Source organism: Anser cygnoides, chromosome 6, assembly GCF_040182565.1.
Source record: "Anser cygnoides isolate HZ-2024a breed goose chromosome 6, Taihu_goose_T2T_genome, whole genome shotgun sequence".
In the NCBI taxonomy this organism is placed as follows: Eukaryota; Metazoa; Chordata; class Aves; order Anseriformes; family Anatidae; genus Anser; species Anser cygnoides.
Genome location: NC_089878.1, coordinates 38,591,280 through 38,616,461, shown reverse-complemented (window position 1 = coordinate 38,616,461; position 25,182 = coordinate 38,591,280). Strand labels below are relative to the sequence as shown.

At 40.6% G+C, this 25,182-nt stretch overlaps 1 long non-coding RNA gene across 8 annotated transcripts in view; it reads right to left on the bottom strand.

The window, feature by feature from the left end:
• The window catches only part of LOC106041016 (uncharacterized), a 148,469-nt gene that overhangs the window by 12,521 nt on the left and 110,766 nt on the right, over positions 1-25,182 (bottom strand). For all 8 annotated transcript variants that reach the window (XR_010832356.1, XR_010832353.1, XR_010832352.1 and 5 more), the window contains one exon: positions 1,265-1,347. This is a non-coding gene — a long non-coding RNA (uncharacterized lncRNA). The remainder of the gene's footprint in view (positions 1-1,264; positions 1,348-25,182) is intronic.

The window sequence follows — 25,182 nt, the reverse complement described above, 5'->3', positions numbered from 1 at the left end:
CTGTTGATATGCCCAGTGGTGCCTGTAATACCCTGTAGGAGTCATCATCTCTGAAGTCTTCAGTAAATATGCTGTCGGATAATCTCTCAGTTGGGGAAAAATTCATGGTGAGTTTGGGAAGAAGTCCAACTCAAGAAAAAAGTAATTATAATTTGGTAATTGGGTGGAAAGCCAGCTGATGATACTCTAAGAAATTAGCTTTACTTGGTAGACTTTTGTCTATTTTACAAGCACATTTAAGAGTTAAAGAAATTAAAACTATAACATGAACAAAACGGAAAAGATAGCCTAGGCATTCCATTCCATTTTCAAATATTATTTTTGGACAGAAATGCTGCAAACAAATATGCAGTAATAACTAAAGATTTTAAGTGGGAGATATCCAAGGTTGAAAGGGATTTTGTTGACATGAACTGAAGAAATGCAGCATACCTTTATACTTAGTTAGCTCTTTGATGTTATACATGATACCCAGTATGGCATTACAACCAATAGTACATGTCATAAAAATACAGAGATTCCATGTGGAGTAAACCTGCAGTGAATTAATACCTCTGTCAAGGTGTATCCTGCTATGTATTAAGCCATTCTTACTTCGAATTCCAGCTCAAACATTCACTACAATACACATGACTAAGAATCTGCAAACATTCCAGCAAAACCAGGAAAGATTTTATTTTAAATTACACCAGACTGACTACCAGTACATTTGGAATAGGAGAACATGAGATATTTAAAAAATTATGTGCTTATTCATAAATGTTAATTGTTGTGGAAAAATAAATAATTCACTTATTTTTTTAAGTGAAGGTGGTAGCTAGGATTTCATCTGTGTCACCTATGAAACTTTTAGGAGTTTTGTATGACCGGAAGTGAGGTATTTGTATACAGCCAAGAAACAGACATTGACAGCTGACACATACTTACAGTTTCTACTGAATATTATCAAGAATTTAAATTATCTTCAGATGCCTATTAAGAAAGCTACAGACCACTGAACTGTGGATCAAACTGAGACAAACAGAAGAGATCTTTGAGATAGGATTTAGGATTTGCATTGGGTTTTACTACAGGAGTAGAAAAGTTGCACCTTTTAAATCTCTTTTAAATCAACCTCACTGTGCAGAAGGAACAGTGAACACCAGCTCGCTCCCTCTCCAATATGAAGAACAAACTGAAGAAGTTTACAAAGTTGGACACATAGCCCTTTGGCCTGCAGGATACCAGGGAACCCTCTGCAGTATCAAGCAACAGATCATCTTACCTTCTGCCAGCAAAAAGACCTTCCTTACTGGTGTGGAAAGGGGACTTGCCTGTCTCTGAGGTAGATCTCACATCCTACTATTCCTATGGAAGAAATAAAATAAAAATTAAAAAATAAAAAAATAAATATAAAAAGAATCCCAAACCAGCCTTTATAAGGTATATTTCCAAACATTTCTACACATATTTCATGTGCTTTCAGGGTGGGAATGGAATGTATTTTTCTGGAAAAATACAGCAGGCTTAGAGATCCTGATGGAAAGGAAAGCGCTTCTGGACACTGAGAAAAACATTCAAGCAGACTGGTACTGTATCATATTCGCTTCTGATGGATTTAGTTGGTTAGCCCTCTTCCTCTTTTCATACGATACATGCACACTGATATAAAAACAGACACATATGGACACCAGCATATAGGCCGCAAATGCCAGATCAGATACAGTAAGAGTAAATTTAAGAGGTTATAAATGTTTTTCTGTAATAGTATGTATTCAATATTGTCACTAATTCAAGAGTCCACAGACATAATTTGAAAGCTTTTCTCCTCTCTTTATGCGATCATAACATAATGAAGGAAAATCATTTCAATTCAAAGTAGTAATGACTTTGCTGCATTGTCATTAGAAGGTGATTAAAAAGGCAAAACAACTTGCATTTTGAATCTCTAAGGAGAACCACTGTCATACTGAAAATTAGTCAGAAAGGTTCATTCCTACCATTAGGTCACAAACAGATACATTTCCAGTGGGGAGGAGGACGAGGCAGACTACGATGTGGTTGGTGCAACACACACTACCCGTCGCACCAAAGGGGAGACACAGGTCTTGTGAAATCAGTGCTGTATACCTTCACAGATGTGTCTAGCCCCCTCTTCGTGGTTTCAAACACAATTTTAGCATTGTATATTTGCAAAGAGCCTGCCACAGAAGCGTTTTGTTCAAAGAGATGGTGAGATTTGCTTTATCAGATAATGCTACAGCCCTATTTAATGCGGAAAAAGACACATCCTGAAAAACACTCCAAATTTTGTTTTTGTGCCACCCACGTGCAAGCTCGTTACTTAGCCATCTTGAAAGACAGAAATGTGTGCCTCTTCCGTGTGCTGCAGACCATCCCTACCCCTCGCTCTGCTGCTGGAAGTCTGGAGGAATAACACCGTCAGCCGGTTGTTCAGCAGCCGCTGCGAGGCTGCCAACTGCACGCAGCCGGATTTCCCCAAGGCCTCCCTTCCCTTTTCGGCACGGCGCTCGGCGCACAGCACACTGAGTGCCTTTTGGGTGTTCGGCTCAGTGAAAACCTGGCCACAAGATTGAGAATCAAAGGCATCGTGCTGAAAATCTGGCACTTGCTGAGATGTCAGAGTACTTATGGTCAAAATATGGCCATAACCACTAAAACATACAGTCGCTGCTCGTAATCAGCAGTACTTGCTCACACAAATAATTTCATTGACTTCAGTCACAGGAAATACTAACTTCATCTGACACTAGAAAGCACTTCTAAGACCCAGAAGACAACAATAGCATAAATATTATTAAGACAGAGCTATCTTTGTCCAGCTATTAAGCCTGTATCACCACAACCTCAGCAGATACAAACCAGAATCAGCATTACTTCTATAAATGCTTCTGCATCACCTCACGAGTTTGGGGAGTGAGCGCTGGGCTTCTTTTATTTCCTTAGAAAAAAATAAAGAAGCAATGAATTGGCGAAGGGAAAGATGGAGATCTCTGTTGGGGTATAGTAATATTTGCAAAGTACAGAGCAGTCACACCATCTTTTAAAAATAAACTTATTACAGCCATATAAGATACAGCTTTGTTCACACAGTCATGATACTCAATATTTACATTTTAAAAGGAAAGCTCTAGGACAGTTCCTTATTAAGGGCCTGCCTCTATAACATCAGCTAATGGACCAGCATGAATCACTAGCTGGGTGATAGATATACTTCACATCAAGCATATGCTCAAGCATTTGCTTATAAAGGTCTTTTGAACATAGTCTGAGGGTCCTGGGTTAGACCAGACATAGCAGAGTCTTACAATATTTTCTTAAAGTATTGCCCAGCCTTGGAAACACAGCTTAGTGTCTTGGACTCTTCTCATAAAGTGAAAGGGGCCATGTGTCTTGTAAAGACTAGCCCCAAGGGAACTGAGGTAAAGTATTTTTGTAGCCTTAACACAAATTTTCCTTGTGTTTATGGCTTCATTATTTTAGTGGGTGTGTTATTTCAGTGTGTTTTTCTGCTACTTATTTTCTATCTTTTTTACTGCTCCTTTTTTTTTTTCCCTGTCTTTTTTAAATTGGGAAAATGGACTCAACAGATGATGCAGAGGTCTTTATAGCAGAGCTACTGGTTTTCATTTCTATTTCCTGAACCTCAAATAGTCACATGCTTAATGTGTTCAAAGAGTATGTCTGTAACATTATAATATTGAAGTTACTGTTAATGTCTGGTCAATGGAAAAGTCCCCCACCAAAACAGAGGTGAAAATTTCTAGGCATATATCTTTTGATAAGCGTAGTAAAAGAGTTAAGACAAAATGAATTAAAGTAATACAAAAAAAAAAAAAATGTTTCTGATTAGCAGGAAAACCCAGGATTAGGATGCGGTTACTCTGTAATTGCAAAACCTGATCTTCAGCAATATCTGGCAGGGTGAAAGGAAAAAAAGCAGTGACAGCACTGAAAATTACCACTTTTGAGGTAAATTCTTCTAAAGTACTGGTCACCACATCCATGAAGTTGGTCCCTACAATGGCAGAGACCTAGCCACTGAAATCAGCAGGTCTGTCCAGCCCAGGCAGCATGCCTTTTACATAGGTGCCATTTTTGCTAAATATCACAGGTACATGAATTGATACAGTTTCAACCAAAATGCACAAAGACAGCAGCTATTGATCAAGCATAGCTAAACTGATGTATTTTCTATTCTGATGACCCTTCCAAATTTCCAGTTTATTAATTATCACATTTACTTTACCTAATGTCAACTCACTTGCCAGATCTGCTTTACCAGTTGCTTGTTTGCCTAATTAGCAGTAATTTGCATATTAACTGAGCCTGTACATTCCCTGTACAGTATGTGGTTAGGGACTCCCGTGATCACCAAATCGTTGGTCAAAGTTTTGATAAGAAGCAATGCTTAAGTAAATTCTGCAAGCCATCACCCTGAGGCAAAATAAGTTTACGGTAGGGATGACCATGTAAAATAATAGGAAGCCTGAAGGTTTTCTTAAATCTCTACCAAAACCTTGAGCCAAATCGTTTAAAAGACATGCAGTTAAGTTCTCATTTTTTTTAATTTGTTATAGCCTTTTGTTCTGTGCCAGAAAACAGAAACACCAAAATATAAAGACAAAAGGCTATTCTTGGATTTATGACATGAGAAAATCCAGGAAGGAAAGGAGAACTCATGAGAAAGCCTGTTTTCACAACATTTTTACGTAGCGTTCAAGTGTGTGAGTACACAGGGGCAGAAAACGGTACGCTGAGCTAACAAAACAAAATGTACCATAACATGATGAGTTACTTTGCTTACCCAAGTCAAAATAGCCAGTATGTTGCATTAAAACCTGGCAGAGTCCTCACGTTCCTGTCCCATGATGTGCAGGCTACATCTTAAGCGAGAGTCACTGCCTTGCAAGAGCCTGTGAATGCTGAGTTGTCTAGTGCTCAGCACAGCAAAGCACCACAAAGCTCTCCCCTTTAAGCTGAATATATCCCAATAGCTCTCTCGATTTCATCCAAATATTTGGAAAGTATGATGGACAGGCATGCACGCAGTACAGTCACAGGAAAAACTGAAGGCAAAAGGCAGAAGTATGCTCAATGTTAGCAGGTTGTAGTAGTTAGCAGGTCCATTTCAAACAGAGCAAAACAAAATGTTACAAAAATAAATAAGTACCAAAGATTTGACACACAACAGTTTGGTAGGAAACACAACATGTGATTGACACAGCTGAGAAGAGGCTAGCATTAAGGAATATTGCTTTACTGGATTATTAAAAGGGAGAATTGAAATTCCTTCTTCCCCCACTCTCAACTAAGTGCAGCATGGTTGAATTTGCCATGGATGTGATTGTAATCAGCATGGACCACAAAGCACATCTGAGCAATTAACTAAGAACATAAAGGCCGTCACTTATCATGCCCCTGTAGTTTAATTTCTCCTTTTGTTTCTTTCTGATTTGGGAGTTCTGGAGTTTCAGAGAACACCTGAGATTAAAATTCACCTCTTATCCACAGGACTATATCTTGCGCTCAACCTATAGCACATTATTTCTGCTGAAACACTTCAGCCTTCATGAAATAACCCTACTCTGCTTCCAAGCCCATTTGATTAGACAGTCCTCGTTGAGTGAACACCAATTAGTGGAAAACTAGGGAGGGACAAAAAGACATTGGTCACAGACAAAATTGAAATTGCAGCCAAAGGTACCTCCCCACAAATGCTTTGTACTATGCCCATAAATCATTCATCCTACAGAGACCATCCTTGTGAGCTCACTCAGTGTTTGGGCAGGAGATCTGAGCACTGGCTGAGTTTGCATGGGTGACCAGGATCTGACCATTGAGCCAACTGGTCTTTACTACCCCTTCCCCTACTGAGAGGTCTTCTGAGCCTATTTTTTGCACCTCATGCAGGCTGGGGCAGCTGTTGCAACCTGGCCAGGTAGGACAGAAGCCTCATAAAAGTGGATCTTGGTGTCCTTTTCACACACTCTTGTAATGATTTTCCTGCCCCTCATTGCAGCCTAACAATCTAGCCAAGGGTTAAAATATTGATTTTCACCTAGGATACAACATAGTTTGACATGTTTCATCAAGAATGTGTTTTTTCCCTTCAGTTCCAAAGACTTCTCTGAAAAGTAAAAACAGAATAAAAAACTCAGATCACTACTAAAATGTAAACTATGTTTAAATAAAGAAAATTAGCAGAAAATAAAAAGGTTTTTATTGTTAGCACAATCGAAAATTAAACACCAAACTTAAAACAAATTGTGCCATTCACTTTTGCAGCAGCAAAGGAGTTTATTATTTCACTATTTCATCTCACCTTGTGTCATTAAAATATAGGACACAGTAAAACACAAAGTAAATATGCACATATCTTTACACCATGTAGTGTAGCTATAAATCTTACTCTTTGATAACAGCTGTACTATAGCAATCATTTGAGTAGTGCAGCTGCCACAACAATATCAAATTTTATAGTTAAAAAGCAGTCAAAACTTTAATGGTACAGTGGAGGTAGATATATATTGTGCTATAAATAAACATTATCTAATGAAGAAATGAAACATGTTTATTTTTCCTTGACATATCATTCAATATCATATATCTTTGCTCCTGCAAGCTGCTATAATAGCAGCCATTATACTTCAGCATGTATAACAACAAAGTCTGTAGTTGTACTAATTATGTGGGATTTAAATGAGGGATGGGAGAACTTCAGACAATGTGGCCTTGCAAGCAAGGCCTTCATTTCATTAAAGCTGTATCTTAAAATGTTATCGGAGTTAACATGTGCTGGCAGAGGTTCTGAAGTTGTTGGGAATGCAGTGAGAAACGAGTGGGTTTTCCCCTTAGACGATGACTTTTGCTGTGTTTGTCTGACATGGTGTAATCGATCTGGTGAGCAGGGGACCATGAGAACTGACGTACTACTTCAGATGAGTAGTCACTGCCACGCTATTCAAACACACGAGAAAGCTTTGAAAGGACAGGGAGTCTGGTGGAGGTAGGCTTATGTCCCTCCCAAGACAATACAAGCCTCAAAGTCTCCAGTCTCCAGACTTGGCCTCTGGGATTACTGGTGTGCTCATGTTGAGCCTAGGAACAGAGAGCATCGGTTGGTTGTACTTCTGGAGATGTTCACCAGCCTACTGACTAAAGAGTGAACGAGATAATGGAAATACGGAAGGGATCTTCAGCAAACATGGTAGAAACGTATAATTTTGCTGAGTCCGCAGCATGCGACCATAAAAAAAAGCCACCTAATATTCAGTTACATGTTTCTGTGAGAATTTTCACTTGAATCCAGAATGAACTTCTGAAGAATACCTCACAGTCGCTTCTGCTCACAACATCATGAGCCACTGCAAAGATCTGTCTGGAAACCACACACCGGGTGCCCTTTGGATGGCACTAAAATGTAGGTGCACACCAAGAGCTCACCCAGCACAGTCCCACCAGTAATAGGGGTCAGTCCATGGGACCACACCAGTCTCAGTCCACAGTTAACCTTGAAACAAACACAGCAGATACAAGTTCCTCAGCCCCAGCTGCCCTGATGATCCTTCCCTACTGTGCTCCACTCCTCACTAGCATAGACATAACCTCAGAAAACAAAACACCAAATACCACAACAATAATATGTCACAAGAAGAGAAAGAGAGGTGGGAGAAAGGGGAAACTGGGTTCCTGCAACACCAGCGAATTTGGCAAGCAAAACTCATGAACCCTGTTCTCTTAATAGTCCTCCTTGAGAAGCTGTATTTCCCCTCTTCACATGAGAAAAACGATGCTCAGAGCATCGTTGCCAGAAGGGAGATTACCATCTTGCCCGAAGTTTGCCTCCTGCGTGGTGTGGGTTTCTCTGGAGTTGACACATGGACACCCTGGTGGGAGCTGAAGCGACCCAGGGGAGCTGATCCACTGGAGATTAAATCCCCAACAAACAGCCTACTGCAGTTAAACTTTGTGCACGCCCACCATCAGAGATCCTCAGGGTGCTTTCACTTGCCATCAACAGCGCATTTATCTGAAAAACCCCATGAGATGCTATAAAATAAACCCAACAGCTGTTAGCAGAAGATGACAAATCCTAGATACCTTTTTGTCACATTGCAACCTATACAATTTACTCCATGTTTACAAACAAATTGCTACAGAAAAATATTAAGTCCTGGCATTTAGAGAAGCTCTAGGAATTACTCACTCCCCTGGAATTCTGCATGACAAATTAAGACTATGCTTCGACTCCTAATAAATGTAGCTAGAGTAGAGTTTTATAAACATTCTTGAGATTTCTTCTGTAACAGCTTTATTTTGGCTCCCCACTTTTCCTGCTTAAACAAATGGAAAGGTTGGCTGATATTGTCAAAATACAGCACTTCTTGTGAACCAGGAGTCATTTATTAATGTAATTTATTGAGCCTGCATTGTAAAACATAAAATCATATTTCTACAGAGAAAAAAAAAAAAAAAGAAAAAAAAACTCATTACCCTAAGCTACGATTATTTTCTTTTAGAAGACAAATTATTGCAATTGTGGAGTCTGTAAGTAAGACGATGTGCTTCCAGAACTGGCCTTTCAGAGGCCAACAGGGTAAGTTTTAATGAACCATGCAATGTTGGGTAAGAGCAGAACAGATGTTTGCACAACCATCAGGTAGACCTTTGTTTATACAAATACGCCATGGTAGATAATATCTAATACCTTTCTCATGGCTTAAAATAACCTTCCCACTAAAAATACAAACAGGCTTTTTCCCAGTTGTGAACATGCTTAAAATCTAATTAATACACAGCCAATTGCAAACCCACCAAACTGCTCACGCAGGGTCGGACCTGTCATCCAGCATCACCTCTTTCCTGACACAGTCTTAATCTCCTCTTTTGTCGTTATATTGCAGTTTTTGCTCTAAAGGTTTCTGCACTAAAAAGTGGGAAGGTGAAGCCATAGTTCAATTCAATTTATTTTTATATTGCCTCTCATACAAAGTCTTTCAAAACGCTTTATAGTGAGAGATAAAATAATCATATAACACTTGCCAGAATTCAGCACGGTGACTTTCATACACTCAGGCAGGGTATAGCTACGTACCAGGAAAGAGATGGTGAAATAAAAGGCAAGCTGCAAATTTAGAAAGAGAGAGTAATACTAAATACATACTTGTTCCACGCTTAGCAATGAGAGGAGGGGAGCAGACCTGAGCCCTTCCTCTAGGCAGGACAAGCACCGTCCAGCCCTGCAGATGCACATGGAGGTGTGTGCAGGAAGGCGGGCACCACCCAACAGAGCCCCTTGAAACCCAAAGCAGTTGTTTTCCCCCATACACAAGGCACAATTTCCATTCAGAATCCAAGAAGGTATCTATAGCACATTTTGAGAAAGGAAAAATTATCTCCCTACCTTAACTAATGCAATAATTTGTAAGGATAACTCTGATTTCAGGTGCACGCTGCACAATGGCCATGCAGAGCAAGCAGCAGCCCATGCACGGGGCAGGCACAGCAGCCAGTGGGGGGCTTCATTCATCCTGCTAAACTGTTCCCATTGAGTCCAGAAAACCGGGACAGAAAACCTGCCTCTCGGGCTCCTGACAACTCTGCCGTATCCAAACCAAACCTGAGTATCAGAGCACTCACCAACTTTATTCCAGTATAACCCATATAACCTCAAATGGAACAGGAGGAAGATGGTCCTAAAAGAACCTTGATCATTAAACAAAGGGTCTGATAAATCCTGTGATACATTCTTGAATTGTTGTTCTAACTGGAGACGGAAGTTTACCACATCTCTGAGGCCCATCATTTCAGAAGCCCTCAAATAAAGAAGCGTGGTAAAAGAGCATTTCAGAAAATATTTGGGCAACAGATAATATTTCTTCCTACCTATCTTCGTGCTTATGCCGCCCAACACAAGCCACATCTTTATAATGCACAATAAGAAAACACAATATATAGTAACTCATTTTCTGACCTTTTAATATTTCTGTCATTGATTGTCAGAAGTGAGGACTGCTCTCTATCCTAAGGTGATGGATTATTTAATTAACTATTGACCTTTTCAGTATCAGATGTTGACAATGAATGCAATCCTATGTAAGCTGCCTCCTCTGGATGCTGTTCAGCTCTCTGTCGTATGTTGATTTGTCTTACATTTTGTTTTTAAGCATAACATTTCTATTATGTTCGTTCAAAACCAAGTCAAAGTCCTGTATTTAGTGAGGAATGCTTTTATGATCGACTGCTTTAAGTTTTCTTTTGAACATCAGTTGCTGTTACAGCAGAATTTATATGAATATTAACAGATTTAAGTCTTTCTAGATAAAATCATTTCTGCTGCTTACCTAATAGTTAGGTTTCTGGCATGCTTTCAGGACAACTTCTTCTGCACAGAAAGGAAAATTGCTCATCATCTGTGCACATGGGTCAAGAAACATCCTAGCTCAGGTTTTGCACCCCAGACTAAAAACTGTAAGAATCATTTGATATTACTGCTTGCCTTTAGGCCCAGCAAAGACTCCTGCCAGGAACATGACATTTATGCCGAGTACCTTTAAAAAGCAAGCATTTCACTACTTTCCTGCATGACAGGCTTGCTTACACATGTTCAAGCTGAGACTTGGACTTTTTCACCCCCAAAAAATAAAGAGAAAGGACCCAGATCTTCATGTTGAAGCCCCAGCATCCCTATGCTCTGCTCTCAGCAATTATATATTCAGCTACAATCTTTTTATAAGTGAACAAGGTATTTTCCTCCATGAGCATGTTGTTGGAACCGAATCCTGAACAAATGATCCGTGCCTGCAGGTTGTCAGAGAGATTTACATGTGACTCACGGAGCAGTGTGGGTATTCCACTGCGACTTCTCGCCAGGGCCGAGCGAGCTGATTAATCTAACATATTCCTGGGAGAAGCTGTCCAGCATTTCTCCAGGAAAAAAAGTTTGTAGCCTGGCACACCTTCACAACAAATATTATCTGCTAATCTCATCTGCTCACTTAGGAAACACTATTTTGCCAAAAAACTGTACCTGATAGGTTTCATTGTTTATTATTTCTGCGTGTGTGCGCATGCTAAACAGTCATTAATATACTTCGATGTGTTCCTCTTCCCTAATTATTTTGGTAACCATACAATCGCTTCACAGGAATGAAGTCCATAAAGTATCCCTGCACCGGCAGAGTATAAAGATTAATAAATTTCCAGAAAGGCTGTTTACAACGAATCATCGTGCTCCCCTCATTATTTTATTTTTTTTCTGTAAAACTATTAGCAGCCTACACAGCAGTAAATACTCCTACCCCTGATGGATTCAGTAAGTGGTTGTAACCAGCATGTTTCCTATTGCATCAGCCCGCTTTCCCCACAACCTAGGAGAGACCCCTACATCTGTCATCAGTAGACCAGACAGCGAAGTTATAAGACTATTTTGGGGGATATTAATGCAATATGATGATAGATATCTATTAGCAGAGAGAGCGGAGTAGCAGGCAGACTCCAGCGTCTTTGACAGTGGCTGCTCTTCCTTTGTCAGTGTCAATCGGCTCTGGCATCGCGGGGAATGAGCAAAAGTGACAGGAGAGGAGCACACCAATTATGGATGAAGGGATACTATCTACTCCCACCGCTTGATGTGATTTATTCGACGGTCCTTCTGCATTTATAAAGCAGCAGATTGTGGCTGCTTATGAAGTGACAAATAGTGCTCAATGACATTGACTGACTTGTCTGATCAATTTAGCTTGTCTGAAAAGTAGCCATGAATCGCTGTCCTGGTTGAATGACGGTACATACGGTCCCAGCTCAACTTGGCCAATGCAAGATCTCAAACCCCATTTGGAAAACTGATAAAAACAACCCCCTTTAAACAAATAGCACTACAGTCCCGTACAAGAAGTGAAAAATTGTAACCTTTCTCATAGCTTTGCTTTGAAATGCATCTCACTTAAAGAGTGTTTTGTCTTTGAGACAGAGTCAGTGGAACATTTTTATTCTAAGTTCTTGAATATTTGAAATATTTTGCTGGAGAAACAATGTATCTGATGGAGGGAAAAAAAAAAAAAAATGGAGTTTCCTTGCAGGAACCAACAAAGCAACTTTTCATGTTTTCTAGTAAAGTTGCCAACTGCCCTGACTTTACTGAGTCTTGAGTCATTAGAGTCATTTTTAAAGTCAGAGCTCCTGGAATCTGATGATGATGTAATTCAGCTTTCATATTCAACTAAAGAAGAAAAAGGGGGGGAAAAAATATTTCCAGCCTTGTGGTCAGAAAGCAACTTGAAAATGTGATTTCAGTGAACCCCATAGGATCAAAATCCAAAAGAAACTAAGCCCGCTCATAAATGCAGAAGGCTTTTGCCTTTTTTTTTTCTTTTTCTTTTTTATTTTTTTTTAATTTCATGGGTTCCTGAAAGTAATCTTAGGACTACAGGAGTCTGCAGGACTTTTTAACACCTGAGGTTGACAGCACAGAAATTCCTTACAAGTCTGGCTCCTTCTAATAGAGCTGTTGTGTTAATAACCTAATATTGAGAACTGTCAAACTTCCAGTAACCGGTAGGCTGTCTGGTAGGAGGAGTTTCTAAATGTGAAAAGGTGGCAGAACCAGGCTATGGGGTGCCGTATAATTCTCACTGCTTTCACCAAGCAGCCCTTCTCATAATGCAGGAATTGCACGATAAGGTGCGAGTCGGCCTGAGCAGAGACTGTTCTGTGTGGCCTTTGAACAAGCACTGAATTAAAGGAATTAAAGCCCATTGAGAAACTGTTAACAAATTGTATTTTATCTAGCATTACGTTATTTTTATAAAGTCATAATTTCATGCCACACCTTATAAATAATACTTAAGATATTTCTTAAATGGAGCAGGCACAGGAGTTGCCTGAGAATGGTAATTCCATGTATAATTATATACAAACCTGTGAGCAGGTCTACACACACGTATCAATATATATGGACCTACATACGAATAAATCAACGTCTGCATGTGGGGGGTGCATGTGTGCAGTTCAATATATATTACAATATTAAACTGTTATCCATGCACAAGTATATTTATGTATATATTTCAATTTATTAGAGCTAGGCAGTCCTTTACAGACTTAATAAAGAGCACCAGCATTATAAGCCAAGAACCATTTTTCCCTTTCCCTGTATTATTCAAATTTATTAAACAATATTTCACATTTGTTTGACACAATGTCAAACTCGGGACTCCTAAAGAACTGCTGCAGCTTTGGAACTGTTATGCTTTCTTGGACTTTAATCATTTTTGGCAAGGCTCCATTTCCTGTCAGAAAGTGAAACAGCTTAGGAATGTCATTTTCACGAAAGAAAACAGAGAGAATCCGAGAGGAAGTTCTCCTCCACTCCAGAGCCCCTAAGATACTCAAACACACTCGCAGGAGGGCTGGAATACATCAAACATTAGCAGAGGGAAAAGGACACACTTTTCCCACATTAAAATACATGGATAAAGTTGAACTTTTGCTAAAAATAGTTCCCATGACTAATCCTATTAAGTTTTTAAAAAATTGGGCCGTATCTCCCTTGAAGTCAAATTATTTTTTAACTTCAGAATGACATTAGAAAAAGACTCTAAAGTGCCTTTGCTTAAGTCAAAGTCCCTGAAAGACTTTTTTTTTTTTTTTTTAAGTGAGATATGAAAAATGAGGACAGGAGCATGGATCACAATTCTAAAAGGGCAATTTACCTATTGAAGAGGTGGGGAGTATCAGGCGCTCCCAGATCATCGCTTGTGATTTACTTTTTAGAAGAGAGGCTCCCTAAGGAGGGAGGAGGTTAAAGGGAGCAGATTAAAACTAACCCTTGGCTCTGCCCTCTCACTGCCTATGGAGGCTGAGCACAACCCTGGGGGAAGAGGTCTACAAAGCCCTGAAATGCTTTGGGGCAAGAACCACCCATTTACTTCATTCAGAAGGCTATTTACATAAAAACCACCTTGATTACCTGTTGTAATGGAGAAACAAGCAATGGCCAGATGGATTTTGAGAACACAACCCACACCCCAACAGGAAAATCCCTCCACCGGCAAAGCTAGCAGTTCCCACTGCCTCTTGGCCACATTGCTCACAGTAAATAAAACTAAGGACTTCTGACATCCAGCAGATCCACGTACAATTTATGAGTCTTATTTGAGGCTCTTCTGGGTGGTTTTCTATCAGACACTCTGGTTTTATTCCAAAGTTTGTGCCATCTTTTTTTGTCTGTGCTTACACATCAGACAGACATCTCAAGCTACGGTAACACCAGTTATTTTACAGAGAGAAGAGAAGGAAGCTGGCTGCAAAGGAGGGCAATGCTCCATTTCTAAAGGAAAAGCCATTTGCAGCAGGACCCTGAGAGAGAAAGGGTGTTAAGCTCCTTCAAGGAATTTTGACCTAAATCCAAACAGCACTCACACACAACCAGAAGAGGCAGACAGGTTTATCCTATTCTCCTCTACTTTCCCTAGAATTTGGTGAAACACCAAGTGATGGGATTCTAGGAGCACTGCAAATGTCTTACCCCTGTCTGCTTCAGTTGCAATGTGTCCTTAAACGTGGCTGTTACAAAACCCAGAGGGGCAGGTGATGCCCACGGGACTGCTGCATATGGCAGATGGGACCACACTGGGAGGACACTGCAGCACAGTTGTCCATGGGACCCAAACACAGGAGCCCCAGAAGTGAGCACCCAGATGGGAAATGGTGCACAGAGAGTGTGACATCTTCGAGGAAAAGACAAAATCCTAAAGGTGAAAAAAAGCTTCTCCATGTGCTATGAAATGTGTGCATGCTGTTAGGTCAGGTGTGAGAGATGGCAGGATTCATCATTAATAAAAACCTTTCTCCAGCTGAAGCAATGGACAAGGCAGTAAGAGAAGGGAAAGTAACATGGAAATAAATTAATGAACTCAGCAATAAATCCACACTTCCTATAGTTTCCTCTTGGATTTTTCTATGAATAGATGAGAGCATGAGAGGATGAGGAATGGATGGGTCACAAGAGTTGTCTGTTTCCATAAACCTTCACAGATCACCGTTTAAGTGCATCCTCCATCTACCTGCTGCTCAGGACTGAATGGGGAGCAAACGCCAACAGCATTCAAACTTGTGCAGGTAGACAAACACACGTGCCCTTAGGAAAGGGAAAGAGCAGAGCAGGTCGCAGCAGGAAAACGAGCCCCTCACATGTGCTTTTTCTCCCTGCCTCTCCTGCAGCGCAGGTCGGATCTGAGCGGGTGGTCCGAGCGCGTTACCCGCACACCAGGGGACTGTAAAAACTCTCAGCATCAGCCTACATCTGCAGCCCCGTCCGTCCCCCTCTTTGGTGGAAGGGGAGCCGGGTCAGTGCCCGAGCACTCGCGAACACGCCGCACACCGACCGCTCCTTCCCCGCCTGGACTCCCCTCTTGCAGCCCCGTTTGCCTTTCTACACCCAGCTGAGCTTTCGTGGTGCTCTCTGGTGTCCCTGCGAGGAGCATCTCACCCCCCCACCCCAGCCCAAATACAGCAGATACCTTTGGTTTCCTACCCACATCGCTTCCATTCATCCTGACATTAGCGTCTTCCTCGGAGCAGCTTTGCTGCCGAGGAAGCAATCTCTAATTCAGAACTAGGACACGGCATTTGTTTGTTGTTAAAAGCATAACTTTGTGTGCGCTTATAATAACGTCTTGTAGCAAGTTAGTCACCGAGGAACGTTTCCAGTCATTTATTTTCCAGCACAGACTACTGGTTTCCATGGCTATATTCCACAGGAAAAAAAAAAAAAAAAAAAAAATCTAATTTCATGTGTAGATGAAATACTTCAAAGTCCCAACCACTCAAGCCATCACTAACACATGCAATAATATAAACTGGAATGAATTTTCAGGATGTAGTAGGCTAAAACTCAGCGTTCGGCGCGGCGGGGTTGCAGCGCACTTTGACACCGGCCCTCCCCGTCCCCCTCTCCCCACACCCACTAACTCTTCCTTACCTCATCTCCGCCTCGTGCTCGGCCCCGTCTGACAGCAGCTGGCAAGTGCCGGCTGACGCAAGAGCCCGCGAGCTCGTACAAGCCGCGGCTCAGCCCGCGCTTCCCACCACGCTGCCAGCACCGCGAGTGCCGTCGATTTCTGCTGGGAACCTCCGAAGAGGTTCAGCGCTCCTCCGAAACGCTCTCGTTCCTCACACGCTCCTCTTTGGTGTTGCCTTGGCCCATGGTGTAGGGGGTATTCTTTATTTCCTCTCTGTCCCATGTTGTAACAATCACGTTTTCCCTAAATCTCTCCAATTTCTCTCTCGTAGTTGGAAGGATCTGAATGCTCGCTCCTGGCTGTGGGGCTTGAACTCTTACCAAGGCTGTGATCGTTGCCTTTGATGAGGATGGCATGCAACATTTTGCACAGTCCCCGGTCTAATTGACATCAGCCTCTTTTCAGCTCATGCAAAACATAGCAGCTTCCAGCATGTTTCTTCATCCCTCGCGTTTGCTGCCTCACTCGTTTCATTGGCTCCATGCACTGCTCTCCCTGGCTGCACCAAATCAAGACGAAGCTTTTGGGGTTTGTATTCAAGGACCTATTTTACTCTGTCGCCATTCAAACCCGTCTTTACCTTCATGGTGCCACGTATGCTTCCCTCTCCATTCAGGCAAACTCTGGCACTCTGTTTATCTCGGAGACATCCACAATCACACCGTTAATAAGATATTAAGCAACCATCACCATGACCACTTCTTGATGTGCTGCATCACATAAATCTCAGCCTTTTTGCATTCCCGTTGCTATATGTGCCTCTGAAACAGTAGTGCACACATTACCCTTCGCCCTCCTGCCTTTGTCCCAGCCTCGTACCTCCCCAAGGGTGTCACACGCAGCCATCCATTTATCTTCCCCTTTTATTAACTCACTGAGGCCCTCAGAGATGGTCAGAAGTTTTTGTGTTCCCCCTGCCCAATTTCCATTTATATCCAGAACTTTGCAAGCCCAACACAATCTAATGGGCAGGAGAAGGCCTGATCCCAGATTGTTTAACAATGCCTTGAGGGGCTGATTCACCAAAGTTTGATGCTCTGACGAACAGCTTGCTGCAGCTCTAATGGTAAGGCATATAAAATGCATCATACATTAAATTTAATGTTGCCTCATTAGTCTTAATTAGATTCCTACATTACACCAGGATTATAGTTTCTTCGTGTTTATGTTTGCTCCTAAAATAAAATCTACACTAGACAACAGTTCAGTGTACTTTCTAACCTTTGAATAAATGTGCCCTGAATTGATACCTATCAATATTCCTAACCTTGAAGAGACAGAAATTAGTCAATCCTACTGTTATCTTTCAGACAGAGAAGCTATGGAGAGTCAGTCACAAATAAATAAATTTAAAGAAAAAAGTACAATAAGCAAATATTAGTAATTACTTATCTTGTGTTTTAAAGGGGTGATTGTTCCAAACATGTGGATGGCCTTTCCATTTCTGTTGAATATGCTTTGATAGTTTTCTCTCACACTAATTAATATTGTCTCCTGGGTTAGGGTTTTCACAGTTTATTTTCTTTCAGCAGTAAAATTCATTTTAAGATGAAGCCACTAATTCAGCATTGGAGCTTGGCTAGATGTTGAAGTAAGAGTAAAGGACACCCCATTATTAGACATAATGACCTACACCAGGATCATGGCACGTCAAAGGCTGGTAATGACTCGAAGGAAGATGACCTGAATCGTGCTTTTCCCTACTAACAAAAATGCCTCTACCCACCGCATTTCAAGTAACCAGTAATGACAGTCCCATCTGAAACGGCACTCAGATTTAAAATAAATAATTATGAATATGTGAGGTCTATTTTATGGTAAAGTAGTGGGACTGAGAAGATAAAACCAAGTGGATTTTTTCCATTAAACTTTTTTTTTTATTATTTTATTTTAATAAGAGAAAGTCTGGTTTTGCCAGAATTAATTAAAAGTTTCTTTTCAGAACTTTTATATATATATATTTTGCTTTTAATAAATTGTTGGAGTAGTCCATTTTTCTTATTGCACTTAATTTAACAAGCAACCTTAAAACTCAAAAAAAAAAAGTTTAAAACATAGCAAAATATTTTTTTAATGTCAATCTGAAGCTTGATTGTTTCAAACACTGAGAGGATGATAGCTAGTTTATAAAATGTTTTCATTCTTAATGTTTTGGCCCAGTTCTTGCCATGAAATAGTTCAGCCTCTTTAAACTATTTCTCACCCAGAACAGTCATACATGTTTATCTATTTCTTTCCAACTGACTTATCCAAGCATCCAGAGTAGTATGGGAGCGAAGACAAGCCAATTAACATTATTGCCAGTTAGTGTTCCACTGATATTTTTAAGAGCATTTCATTTCATGTCCTATACCATTAATTTGATAAAATTCAATTAAGAAAAAAAAATGAATTTGCTTGTAGACAGTCTTTCTTGTTAATTAAAATTTCAGAAATACTATAAAAAAGATAGTGTAATTATATGTATTACATATAGTTTGTTTAATGGTTTAACTGAAGTTTTTTGTCTTCATGAATTTTCCTTTCTCAGAAATGTTTACCGAAAACTGAGCAGTTGTTGTGTACTCAAATAGAAATGCACATATTCCAGTGCTCTCACCAGGTACACTGAAATAACACTATTTCCTCTGAGATAAAAACAAGCTGACTTAGGCTTTGAAAAAAAAAAATCCGTTCCTTGGCTCAGGAAATGGGGAAATACTTACGAAAATTTTCAAAACCTCTCTGGCTTTACAAGTAGATCAAAGTCTAAATATTTGTATCACAGACAATATCAAAGCAGTCATCTAAGACAGACAGAGATTTGACAGCATCCATCCCCATGCACATTAGAGTGCACAAGTAGTGACTTCGTCCAAACTCAAATTTTAACTTTGCATCCATCCATGCTACAGTCATACATTTTCCCTAGGACTGATCTTCAGAAAGGCCCATGCAACCCAAGAAGAAAAAGGTTTACATTTCCTAAAATCCCCTAATCCTGCCTTTCTGCAGTCTCTCCATAAATTGCTACCTTTTCTTGAGAGGATAAAAAGCTCAATGGTTTCTTCAGTGCTTTGAGGACTTTGTGGTATTATATTCACCAGTGAGGAAAGAAGAAAAAAGGACCAGGTGTCTCTTATGGCAAAATGCAGCTATGGAACAGCTTAAATACTAAACAAACAAACAAAACCCAAAATGCACAAAATTCCTACTAATTTCATGAAGAATTCAGAGAACATCAAATTCAGTAAATATGGATGAGGGACATGTCCATGGGCTACTGACGGGTTCACAGGAGGTAGGAGGACTGGATTCACAAAATAATTATATTGGGCAGATGATATCATGTAAAATTACAGTACAGCATTAAGCACCTGAAACAAATCCGGGAGAGGAAGGAAAAGAGTGGCAACTGGATGATGAGCTGATAATTATGGAGAAGATATGGATGCCTGAAAATTATGGAGAAGATACGGATTCCTGAGAACAGATCCATCACTTTCAATCTTAAAATTAAACAAAGTATTCCAGAGTTTGTAAAACTTTGCAGAACTGCTTCTTTTGCCAAAAGGCCCCCAAAAAGTCGACTTTGTCTCTTGCATGGATCCACTACAAGGCAGAACACAGCCAGGCAGCATGCATCCATCTCTCCTCACTTTCCCTAACGCAACCTCAAGCAAAAAATAATAGATATCAAAGGAAGGTTGGGGGGTGCTTCTTGTGTTTTAATCACCTCGATGCCCTGGCTGGCCAGCCATGCTGGGCTGTGTTTGAGGAGGGGGGTGTGAGCCCCAGGCACCCCACGCCGCGGGGCAGACCTCCAGCTGGTTGTGAGGAGAGCAGCTCCTGCTCGGCAAGCAGGGAGGAGGCGATGAGGGTGGTGGCCTCCCCAGCAGGAGCTGCTCTGCGGAGCAGAGCTGGCAGGAGATGAGAGGTACATCGTGCTCTGAAAGGAGCTGCAGCAACTTCCTCCAGAGCAACGGGGAACTGAGCGAAGAGCCGCGGCGCACTAAATCACAGCTCCTTCCTTCCAGGCTTTTCCAGGTGAGGAGCAGCTGAGCGCTGCTCTGCGCCCTGGGAGAGCACAAACAAGAGGCCGCTCTACCCCATCGCCACCTCTCCGTGCCTCTGGTTTGATCACAGCCTTCTCACGTGCGTGGGGGTGATCGATTTTCTTCCCATTGGGTTTCATCTGAGGCATAAGGACAGCTCTGGGAAATCACCCAGAAGCGGATTAATTAATTTATTCTGCCTTGCGAAAGAGAGTTTGAATGCTTCCGGGATCAGCCGCTCTCCTCGCATGCACGTTAACTGCTTTGGCAAGAGTGCCTTAGCCCAATTTGGTTTGAGTGACAAAAGTTAATTTTATTGATGCGCAGCCTTCTGTGATGCTAGGTAGGAGGTCCGACAATGCAAATCAAATGGCATCTCCAAAAATATCACAGTGATTGATAATGAAACAGTGAGGCAGATTTTTGTGCACTTTTGATCCTACCACAAGCAAACTCTAAATTTAGACATGAGAATTTAAAAAATAAAATTAAAAAAAAAAACAACGAATGCCCTGTTTCTTTAAAAGTGATTTGTGAAAGATATACATAGCTTGGTGAAGACTAATGCTATTTCATGAAGATTATTTTAAATGCAAAACAAAACTAGATCGAGTAGGATTTTTTAAAAGGGGAAAAAATCTTATCTCGAAACAAGCCTAGGTATAGAAACTTGTTAACTATGTTATTAAAGTTTAATTTCGGTTTTAATGGAGAGGTCATACCCTGCAATTTTATCTCACTACTGTATATTACTACACATATAGAGATACATGTTAACTCTTAAGTTAGGTGTGTAAGGGACAGATCTGGAAGCACTTGAACATGGAAGTTGACTGACAGTTACAAGAAAGGCCTTTATTATATTTTCATATTTTGTTTCATTAATCATGTATGTTCATTAACCAATCATGGTAATTTATTATGCACTGTTCCAAGACATCTTGCGCTACAATGGTGTCATTTTCACTTTGATCATCTACAGATCTCATGAGATGACATTTGCAACCACAGAGCCTGGTTCCTCTGCTGTACATGCTGCATGAACGTGTAGGTAGAGATTCAGAAGTGTTAAAAAAAAAAAAAGTCTATGGTGCAACAGAGTCTGCAAGATACAGAAATTAATTATGTAGCTCAAAGATAACAACCCACAAATTAGGTAGAAATATTCAGGTGAAGTGATTTGCACATGATTTTAATAGCGGATAAGAAACAAAAGGAGATGTTATTCATTTTGTCATGTAATATTTGATCATTAAGTGTTTTGCCAGGTTGTATCACAATCGATCTATACAACGGTCTGAAAAACATACTCTTTACAAAACAACCTAAGAATGTTCTCAAAAGTCTTGGCTTTCATCACTCTGCTATTGCATTTACACAGTGAGAACCTAAATACATGTTTATCAAAAGATAGTTAGGGGTACCATTACCATAAAACAGTACTTCCTTTCCCCTTAGTCTAATGGTCGCCGCAAGAAACGTTGTGAACCTAAGTATTAGATAGAGGCTGATTTTATGGAAACAAGGTTTACAACTTCTTCACTGTTCATTTCTGCCTTCTATTGCACCTTTCATAAACCTACTGATTAATATCAAACAGTGAGCAACTCTGACAAGCAGGATTACTAATCCAACGTAACTGTTTATAGTGTGAATGAAAAAAGTACTCAATTTCCAGCCACTGCACTTAATAATAAATTCCTGTTGTACTTAAATGTTGAAGGGATTACATAACTGTCAAAATTCCCTTAAATGTTAAGGGTAGTAATCATATTAAAGACATACTATACAGAAGCAAAAGCAAATGTCAGTTTAGTTATTATTACCATATTTGCATGGAGTTTTAAAACATAAGGGCAGATTCCTAAACACGTCAAATTTGTGCTCATTGTGGTGGAAGAGCGCGCAAGGAGGAGAAGTAGCTGCAAGCCCCACCAGTCAGGCTGCAGTCGTGTGCCATATAAGGGTCAGAAAAAGGAGCTTCACGTGCCGTAGCATAGCCGCAGGGCTGTTCTTGATTACACCAGCTGAAACAGTACCACCAGGACAATTGTGCCAGAAAGGCGCAGAGGAATGCCACACATTCCTCTTCCCTCTCTCCCTCTTCCGCTGTGCATACTTCACGCGAGAAAGCTGTTAGATTGGCTCGATACCATCCCAGGACAATTCCGAAGTACCCACTTAAGACATGCTTATGACAACTGCGGCCCTCTTAGGTATCCTAAGACAGTGATAGCCAGGAATCTGGTGCAAAAAAGTCAAACATGCAGATGCTTGTACACGCGGTCTTCTGATGCTTTTCCTCTGACCCTCACTATTGGCTTTAATGCTCCACATTAAACACCCTGGAGGCAATTAGTGACTTATTAACAAGCAGTGCTATGAACTGTCAAATGTTTCCAGAGATAATTCTGATAAATTAATTAAAAAGTTTATTTAAAAGAAAAAAATAAATAAATAAACAAATAAATAAGAAGAAAAAAGAAAAGAAAAAACAATGAAGACCTCGCTCTCAAATTGCACTCTATATTTGACTCCTCTGCATAGGAGTCATTTGCAGGATTAAAACCTGAGCCCTGCATCTCCCCACGCTACGATTATTGGCAAAGAAACAATTATTTGACTGTCTTCCAGCACTCTTTTAAAGGACTGGGGTTATTCATGCAGAACCACACCCTACATCCAGCAAGACAAGCGGAATGCTTGCCCATGGAAGTTATGTGCACGCAACGAACCTCTTGTTCCCAAGTTAGAAATGGGACCCCATTATTAGCATTCCTGATATTCATAGCACTGCTCACGTTCCACAGCACCCAGCAGTGCTCAGCCAGCAGCCTCAATTAAAAAAAAAAAAATGTATTTGCATGGCTTTTACATGATCATAAAATCAGTTTTATAATATAATTTAATAATGTAATTTTCTGAATTGCTCACCTGTGGAGCCCTGCTGGAGGTAGGGCTCCATTCATAAGTCTCAACCAAAACATGAATGCCTGTGTTGCTGGTTGCCACCAACATCCTGGAGGAGCATCATCTCTATGGCAGCACCCAAGTCCCTCCCTCCAGCACTCACTGTACGGTGTCTCTTAAAAATCAGTATTTAAGAGAATACTGCCACAAATGTCAGCTTTGGCTTATAATAAACAGATTAATGACAAGGCAACAAGGAGCAATATTATTAATTCACTGCACGTTAACGTCCAGGGAGAATTACAACATACTCGACACCCAAAAAACTAAGTATTGTCTGGTAACCTACTTAGTGCTGGGTGTAAAGCAGTCTTCCATGGCTAGAGAATCCCTGAGATGTCAAACATTTTCCTCCACAAACTCAAAAATTCAAAACATTTCCAATAATATATGTATAAGAATAGAGATGGCTCTGGACACAGTCTGGAGAAGGTCAAATTGCATTGAAACCTCATCTCTTTTTTTAGGTTAGTTATTGCTATGGCAGTAGTGATAAATATTTTGTGAAAAATATAAATAAAGCAGGCTAGATGTTGCATACTCAGATTGGGTGTCACCAGAGAACTTTTTTTTTTTTTTTTAAAGCAAAATTTCTAGGAGGGATTTTGGCAAAAGCATTAGTGTGGAAAGCACCACGGGAAGCGCATCATCCCTAACATGTATGACAAGCTACAGCGGGTTCCCTGTCATCATGGTTATGAGCCTTTTTCCTCTCCCTAACTTCTGGCCCTGCCTCTGTGTCGAGCTCTTCCTTTACGGGAATTTTGAGGGGGGAAATTGCCCGTGCTCTTATTTCTCAACATTCTTTGACCAACTGTCAAAACAAACTGCTTTTTTCAAATCAAGTTTTTATTTAGGGATTCTTTTTCAATCTCCAGTTTGGTGCCTATCCTCAAACAGGGGAGAGGCTTCATGGCTCAGCAGATGGTTACCTCAGGAGGTTTTCGGAGCATTGGGAAGGTTTGAAGAGGGAACCCCACACTCCTTCATTGGAACCTGAGGTCTCCCCAGTCCATTGACATCTACCATCTAATGCCTGATGACAGGGGAATGGAGACAGCGTGTTTCAGCTACATTTCTAACACTATCAAAGCCCCTTTCCATTGTAACCGAACTGTTCTAATTATGCACATTTCCCTTTGCTGTATTCCTCCAGGTCTTGTCTCACCAAATGATGTAACTCTTGATTACAGTTCTTGTATTCAGCTTGTACAACGAGGCTGAAATACTCCCTAACACCTTGATGACAAGTACATGGATTTGCCTGGCAAAACAATAACCACGCTAAAGCTCTTTTAACATGCCGGTTTCTTTGCTGAAAGCATCTGCCTATACTGTCAATTCATCCTGTGCCTCTTGGGTGTCTGACTTTAGCATAAGTATGCAAGTCCTATAAATGAATACATGCCGCTGGGGGTAGCACTTACAGTAGAAGAGTATCGTCTCATGAGTGATAAGGGTGACAGAAGTGCAAAGCAGAGCTGAGTGGATCTGGCACTCACATTGCGAATAACGCAGCATTCGTACTGGAAGATTTTCCCACAGAATGACATGCAATAATTTATTCTAAGCCCTTCCAACTTGTGTGTGTGGTTGTTTTTTTGGTTGTTTTTTTTTTTTTTTCTCCTCCCTCCTCTGCAAAGTTGCTATCTTCTGCAGCTTTTCTCTAAATAACTATTTAAGAGAAGATGCCACTTCTAAAATGAAGTACCTCGTTTAAGAGAAAACTAACCAGTCCAACCAAGTAAATAATTGTAGTGAAAATTATTCCCACATGGTTGCATTCCACAAAAGTATGTCACTGTGGGGGAAAAAAAAAAAAAAAAAAAAAAAAAAAAAAAAAAGTAGGCTTTTTTTAATACTAAAATACCGGTGGTCTAAGGTACAAGTTTGCAGAAGACCAAATTTCAAATCATTAGTTATAAATATACATGCAGAGTAAAAATATGCCTCCTGAAGTTTTAAGCAGGAAACACCATTTAACCAATGACAACCCAGCTCTGAGCATTTCAACTTCCTAAAGGTCATGAGCATGAAAGACTTCCAGATCCCCCAGTGCTCTGCAGCACAGAGAAGCGTAAAAACTCTCATCCTGAGCCAGACTTGTTCCCCAACACGTCTACTGTCATGTCTCCAGCACTAGCCACCAACAG